At 27.9% G+C, this 8,563-nt stretch overlaps 1 long non-coding RNA gene across 1 annotated transcript; it reads right to left on the reverse strand.

Annotated features, from left to right (window-relative positions):
* Positions 1-31: 31 nt before the first annotated feature.
* On the reverse strand, positions 32-5,477 carry LOC106756163. Its single transcript, XR_002667176.1, has 2 exons — positions 4,768-5,477; positions 32-90 (listed from the first exon to the last, which is right to left on the reverse strand). It is a non-coding gene; the product is annotated as an uncharacterized LOC106756163 (long non-coding RNA).
* Between the last annotated feature and the right edge of the window lie 3,086 nt (positions 5,478-8,563).

Genomic DNA, 8,563 nt, shown 5'->3' on the forward strand with positions numbered 1-8,563 from the left:
TTTTAGGGCCAGCGAATCAGTGAAGCTTGTCATGTACCTCCATATTTCAACTTGCCCTAGAAGTGACTCTTCCTCCTCATTGCTCAAACCCTGATCACAAATATACCACACAGATGTTATTATGTAAAAATCTAATACTAGCTCATGCACAATCCTTTCAAATTTACATCCTTTTCTTCTATAGATTAATAAATTTACGTGCATGTAATAAGACTCACAATGAATGAGATTTACGTATGCATGCAGTCTTTCAAAATAAGAACATATCACATATTACCATATTTCTTCTGTCTGCATATTCACGTAATAGAATTGAAATTATTAAAGGTTGGATGAATTGTGTTCTTTTCTTTATCTGTGTTCATGTTATATTGATAGAGTACACCAAGAAAAAGTGTATCAATATAATATATTCAGAGAGAAAATAAAATAATAGGTTTATAAATTATGAAATATGATAAAGAAGAAAAAATAGGAAAAAAAAAAAGTCTAATTGATGTAGACGAAATCAAAGTGTCCATAAATATTTTTTTATATTAATATAATTTGTGACTTCAAATTCTCTTTACTTGTGAAACTAGAATGAAAAATCATATTATGTAAAAATAATCTATTTCTTACTTCTCATATTTGAAATCTTAAGAAGAAAAATATGCATAAAAAATTCAAATACAGATGAAAGAAGTACTAATAATTAATTGAGTAAGCTCGAGCAAAATGACATTTATCGAGGATCTTCTTTTCATTATTTTACTTTAGTCTATTCTTTTTATTCCATTATTACTACTTTTCCCCCTAACTGTATGATCCGAGAAGTAACCTTTGTGAATTGTATACATCTTACAATTACATATTGAGAAGGTAAAAATTATATATTTATCATATAAATAACTTAATTTAGATATTTGATTATTCATATTTTCTTAACATCTATTTAACAGTATTGTAATTGGGACAAAATATTTAACAAGTTCATATATTTTTCTTTCAATAATATTTTTTTCAAAATATTTAAATCCAAAAATTTCATTTAAATCATTTGAGTTTAGATTTATCTGGATGATTGATATGTTGACTATTTTTTAATAGCTTAATAACATTACTATCTAACTTACCAAAAACTTTTTGAAAAAAAAAACTGAAAAAAAAACACTCCTATTAAATTATACAATAGAAAAACTGACAACACTCTTATGTAAATTTATAGAAAACAAATTCAAAAACTCCATGTGTGTTGTACAAATGGATCCCTCAATGATGAGTTTGTATCTAGATTAATAGTCATTAGGATGATAAATTAAAACAAGAGAGATTCATGATCTTATTAATTTTAAAACGTAAATTTATTAATCTTTTATGTTTAATAAAATTATACTCACATTTCTTATTTTTTTTTATATAAATATCTATTTCTTATATTTTTAATAAAATTTACTTTCTTCTTATATTTCAATAAAATAATATTCATATATTTTATTTTATTTAAAATTATCATATCAATTAAACTTAAAAATTATTAAAAGTAAGTGTTAAATTCTAAAATATAAAAATAGAGATGTCACTTATTCGGGTTTTTAACGAGTTTTTAAAAACACTGAGACCCATTATTATAAGGATGTTCTTCCCTTCACCTTCCTAAGTGCTCCTCCATCTGCTCACTATTTTTATTTGTTTCAAAAATATTTTACATCTCTCCACTATTTTCTTTTATTCCAAAAATACTCTATACTCCCCACTATTCTCAACAATCTTTCTCTTTCTCTTCCTACATTAATGGAGCATTCACATAGTTCAGATTTGAATTTGTGATATACTGCAAAATATAAGATTCAGATAAAACTTCAATATTAGTTTCTACCACTTCCATTTTATATTAATAGTAAATAATAATATATTATTATTATATACTAACTTTATAATGACAAAAATACTAAATTAATTCCAAATCTTTAACTAATAACTTTTCTTTTATATTTTAAGTATTTAATGATATTTTTATATTATTTATCTAATAAATTAAATACTTTATTCAAATTATTTGAGTCGAATATGTTTGTAAGTTAAAACATAATATAATGTTAAAAATTATAGATATTAAATGTAAAAAAAAACACACATATATATAAACATTTTCTGGAAATTTAGAACAAAGTTTTATCATTTATTAAGTAATTTTAAGAAAAAAAAATATATTGAACAACAAAAATAAGATCGAATCAAACTTATTTAAGGGAATATATCAAAAGTTCAAATTTGAGTCATGTAATTGCATCATTAATGAGCTATGTAAATGCTTCATTAATACAGAGAAAAAGAGAAAAATTGTTAAAGATAATGGAGATGTGTAGAATATTTTTAGAATAAAAAAAATAATAAAAATATATAAAATATTTTTGAAATAAATAAAAATAATGGAAGGTGAAAGAGCACTTGGAAGATGGTGGGAGCAACCATCCATTCTAATTGTATTATTGTTATGGAGCAATAAATTGTCATACACATGTCGGCCAATTGCTTCCTTCACCTGTCATTTTCTTTCTACAATCTATCATTTTTGGAATTTGTTTTCCAACACATAATAAATACTTTTGAATATTTTTTTTTTCTGAAAATCAATCATAACCTCTTTTTACTATCAGAAGTTTTTTTATGGAGTGGGAGAAGAAATTTGATAGAAGTGGAAGAAGCAACTGCGTGGATTCAACAGTTCACTATAAGTATCATTCTTATAACTATTGTGTTTTTTTTTTCATAATAATATATAATTAAATATTACAATTTTATTATAGATAGACCTATTATTTTTGTAAATAATGTTTTAAAATTGTTAAATTTAAAAAAATTGTTAAATTAAAAAATATTACTTAAAAGTAAAACTGATTTAAAAAACATTATTTAAAAAGTAAAAGAGAAAACAAAATATGACAAAAGAAAAAGAATTCTCTTTATATAATATAATAGTATAGAAGTCTAAACTATATCCAAAAAAATCTTAATAATTTGTCTACTATTGAATTATTCAATTTTTATATAATTTTGTTTTAATATATATAAACATTTAAACAAAATAAAAAATTGAGTTAATATAACTTTAGGAATATGATTTCAAAAGGAGGTGCGTGCAATATTTTCTTAATATGATATACCTTGTTTTTTTTAACAATAAGTATTTTGCTAATGATGAATTTGTTGTATGCTTCAAAGTTCTTAAAATTAAACCAACCTATTTTACCAATTGAGCCAAGTAACTAATTTGAAAAACCCCAAAAGATAAAAGTAAAAATATAGCATTAAAGTCAATAAGAATTATCAATTTAAATTAATGTAAAAAATTCTAGAATTGAATATTGTTTTTTTAAAAAAAAATACAAATTCTTAGGTAAAATTAATGTAAAAAACACAAAAAAAAAACCTATGTTCGGATTTAAAATATTATAAATTATAATCTTATATGTCCAGTAATATTTTAGCTCGGTAAAACTGTAGTTCCCAACTAAATAAACAAACAAAATAGTCAAAGTCAATAAAAAAATAAAACTAACTGTCATTTATGCAGAAAAATAAATAACATTTTAATATAAAAAAATGAAAAATTCTCAATTAATTCGAACGCAATTCTACGAGTTCCACTATCCTCAATTTTGATTTTTTTTTTTACTTCATTATTGTACGCTTTTTCTTAATTTGCTTTCGAAAATTATTTTTCTAAAACTAGGAAAAGACATCAATAGACTACTATTCAACAATACTTTTAAGCATATCTTCCTAAATAAAAAACACTTTCTTAAAAAAGTTCTCTTTCATAGAAAAACCACTTTCTTAAAACAAGTTCTTTTCAAAGAAAAGCCACTTTTATATTTTAAAACCTATTATCCCAACAAAATTTTCATTAAAATAATTTTAACAGTAAAGTAGTTTGTATTCACATTCAGATTTATTAGCACTTGGCAGTCCTTACACAGTTCTCAACAGTGCTACTTAAAATTCACTTTAAATACACATAAAAATTAAAACAAATCTTAATTAACACAAAAATTCCCCTGCATGAAATAATAATATGGGAATCAGCACCAACATAATCAGCAATGTAAGCTCAATGGTGCCCTCAAAGTCCTTATTCTCTCAAACTGGGAAAGGCCACAAAGCCAAACTGGAATCAAACTGACAAATTTAACCAAACTTTATAGCATTAACTAACAAAGTTATTCAGTTTAAAACTGACTAAATTGTAAAGAACCTACAACCACTTTTTAATGTAACATTCCATGCATATTGTTCATGACCAACTACATTAATTCCATCAAAAGTCAAGAAAATATATGGTTCCTTCAACCAGAAACATCAAAATGGTTCCTAAGTTCTTAAAACCTAATTATATATATGCATATCATGAAAAATCACCCATGAAACTGATGCATAAATCAATGGTTTTGGCTATCACCAAAGAAAGCCAATGCCTGTGACAAAACCCACCATCACCATAAAGACATAACACTCCTAACTTTTTCTGTAAACTTTTAGATTCATGTGTTAGCACCATAATTAGCCCAACATACTAATAAAAGCTGATCAAAAGTAAGACAGTTTACTAAGTTTGTTAAACAAAACAGTGAGTCCATGTGCAATATGTCTATATTCAGTTGGAATATACAATATTGAAAGATACTTAAGATCACATAGAGCGATACAGTAGTTAAAGTTGAAGTTCCAATATTAGTATATTTTAGTGAGAAATAACCACATAACCATTTGATCTATTCTACGCACCTTGAATTCCAAAGGTGGGGAGTGGTTGGAAAGAACAGTCTCCATATTCTGTGGAGTTCTATACAAAGAATCAGATGTATGAAGTTGGTGCTGAGTGGAAGAAGCCTTTCTCTTACTTACAACTAGGGTTCCAGTGAGTGAGTTCAGTGGGTGTGGAAATGGTGGTTAATAAAGATGATAAGGTAGCATGACGTGTGTGGTTGATTGCTTAGTTCAACATAAGAACTGATAGGGTAGATGCTGTGTGTGGTTGAGATTCATATCACAGATTTCCAGGAACGTGCTCTTAAATTATTGAAAATCTATGATGCTAGGTGATGGATGAGTGTGTGGTGCAGACCACACCCAATAAAGTCTGTTCTCTGCTTTAGAGCAACTTCATTGGTAATGTAAGGACACATGTATTGCAATTTTCATGCATTTCAGCCAGATTAATACTATCTCACCCCTGATTTTGGAAAGTGACTCACCCCAATGACACAGTTTTCAAATAAACATCATTACTAGTACATTATTGCCATTCTTATATCATACATTTTTCAAATAAACATTATTGTTCATCGATTATTATCATGCAGTAACCATCACTGTTCATAGAATATTATGCTATCATGCAGCTTTAAAATAATCATCACTGTATATAGATCATGCCAACAGTCTTGATATAAAAACGTTGTTTATAGTTTATGCCATTTTAAAACAAACATCATCTATCAATAAACATTATTATGTATAATGAAGTAGAAGAAGCTTTCAAACCATTTATTAAAAAGAGAAGAATCTGACCAAGATATATGATAAATGACAAACCTGGTAGTCACATCTGTTATTTTGCTCCATCTGAAAGTTGACACGTTAGAGCGAGAGATCAAACGTGTAAACGTAAGCCTTCAATAATTGTGATAGAAATTGGTACCGAAGGCCAATGAAATCAATACAAGTGGTGCAATGCAATGATGAATGTGACTTATCATGTCAGTTAGTGTTTTTGTTTTTTTATTATCAAAGTGAATATGACTTATCATTGTATTGCACCATAAAAATGAGCAATGCAACTGCAATTTAAGACTCTCACGCACATGGTGACCACAGTTGCACTTAGCACAGTATTTTTCAGCAATTTTTCTTACCATATGAGCAATGCAACTGCAATTTAAGACCTTGTCGTTAACGATAGAGACAAATTTTGTTAGGTAAACAAATACACCTACCCTGGTTAACTATGTAGTGTGGGTCAAATTGTGTACGACTAAGAAGTCTACAAGTTATATCAAAATAAGATATACAAAATTCTCCATCCTATGAAGCTTTTGGTTCATTGTCTTTCATTCTTAAATGAATATTCCTCATTGTAAAACTTATGTTCCCAAATACTCATTCCAATATCAAAAGAGAAAGAAAGATTCATTGAAGTGAGAGTGAAATCAAGAGTTTAACTTCCTATATCCTATTACACTACTCATCCCAAAATGAAAGAAGTTGAATGAAGATATTTAAAGGATGAGTAAGAATCAAACTAAAGAGTGCAAATTATAAAATTCTTGGACCACCTTCAATCTTTTTCACATAATGGACTTTCTGGAAAGCTCAATAATGAGAGGTGATAGATTGGATCCTCCAAGGCCTGGTCCATTCCAGCTTGTCCCGGCCCATTTCTTCTGTTGATACAAAATCCATTAACATTTCGGAGGGCATACAAACGGCCCATATGTAACTGGGCCTTAAGATCATAGTACATATCAAAACTAGTAAGAGCTAACCCTATGTATCAATATGTGAAGTGGGTGATACTCAGCACTGCAGTTAAATCTGTAATTTTCATCATTTTTCTTAGCAAAAGAACAATGCAACTCCAAGTTAAGATCTTCTGCCCTAAGCATTAAAAGACAACATTTGTTTGGAACATACATATGGGCATGTTTGAGTAGTTAGCAGTTTGTAGATTGAGCAGAACCATAGAGCACATGTTTCTCTATATGAACAAGGAAGTCTAAAACTTGCAAGTTGTATCAAAGGAACATGAAATCTGGACTAGACCAGCCAAAGCCCAGTGCATACCATATAAAGGAAGCATTACAGGAGAGGAAAACAAGGTATCCGAAGAGAAAGGAACTATCAGAAGAACCAGAGTCAAATTGGTGGTGAAGGAAGTTGTTGATTGTTTTCCTGCTAATTCACCCAAAAAACAAGTATGAACAACAGTGATAAAAAAAACCTGGACTAGAAAGGTGTCATTCGAGATAAGTGGCCTGCATTCCACACCTCAGTACCATGCTGACCAGCTGAAACCAATTTACAAGATCATAAAATATCCATCCAATGATCAAGCAGAAGTGCAACAGAAAAACAAACAGAGAATAAAGAACAAGAAAGAAAGTTGAAGCTAGCTCTGATCTTCTACGGAAAGGTTTCAAAACAAGGTCTGCTGCATAGACAGGAGATCCACACACATAAATAAGGAGTAAACACCAGCATTCCTCTTCTGCACATCCAAAGTACTATCACTGAATGTACACTCTTATCATAAGAGCAAAAAAAGGAGGCAAGATGCAAAAGATTAACTTTTGAGAGGCAGCAAGGAAGGCTGAAGGTATAGTGAAAAGAGTACGAATGAAAGATCAAAAGGGTGTGTGAGAAGAAGTTAAAAATGCACTGAGAGTGAAGACAGCAAAATGGTTGAATGAGATTAATTTATTATTAGAAAAGCTTCAAGTAGTTCCCTACAGCTGTAACGTGTGTTGTACACATGCATAAGATTTGAAGCTTTCGTTTTAGGATCCACGGCAGCATGCGTTGTCAAGCAAGTTGAGTTGAAATTGGAGTTGTCGAGAGCGTACGAAAGGATAAGATATCTTTGAAGCGAATCTTCCCGAGCCAAGTAAATGGCGTCATCAATCATCAACTTCCAGAGCCACAACTTCTTTTCTTTTTCTTTCACTTCAAATAAATACAACACCTCAATCATTACAACACCTGCAACAAAAATACCATTCCTACACCTTTCATCACAGAAATGATACATATTTTACGCTCTTCATTCAATTTTAACTCTTTTTTAAACTTAAACACATCTTATTTATCATAATTAAGAGAATTATTATTCCTTATTTTACATTCATCTTATATTAGTTACAAAAATATTATTATTTTATATATGTGAGGACTAGTAAATAAAGTAATAAAACAAAATGACAGTCATATCATATCATTAAAAAAATTAAAATATAACTTTTTTAATATTTAATAAATAAAAATTAATAAAAATTCAATTAAAAATATTTAAATTTGTAATATACTTGAAAAGGTAAACCTATTTGTTTTTCGAAGATTTTTATCTCTGTTGATCATTCTATATTATACATCAATCATATTTTAAACTATCTTTTCAAATATTTTATTTATTGTATTATAACTTTTAACAGAAAAAATATGAATAAATTAGAATAGTTTAATGTTAGATGGGATTATTGGATTCTTTAAAATATTTTTTTGCGATATACCTTTTCACATGTTAATGATATGCTAATATTCGTGTGTGATTGTTGTTTAATAAAACAATTTTCTTCAATTTTAATTTATTTTATGTTACCAATACATATCTTTTTGTTCATAAGGTTTAAAGTAAATCATACTTACAAGTGAATTACATTGATATTTCTTAAGATTTTGTGAATATTACTTGTGATATTTTTCATTTTTCTATTCCATGTAAGTTATCTTTAATTGTTTCTAAATATATACTAATGTTTTTGTACTCTATATCAGACTTCTTTGATTGTTTTAAAATAGTATACGC

The sequence above is a fragment of the Vigna radiata genome, chromosome 2 (assembly GCF_000741045.1).
Source record: "Vigna radiata var. radiata cultivar VC1973A chromosome 2, Vradiata_ver6, whole genome shotgun sequence".
Lineage (NCBI taxonomy): Eukaryota > Viridiplantae > Streptophyta > Magnoliopsida > Fabales > Fabaceae > Vigna > Vigna radiata.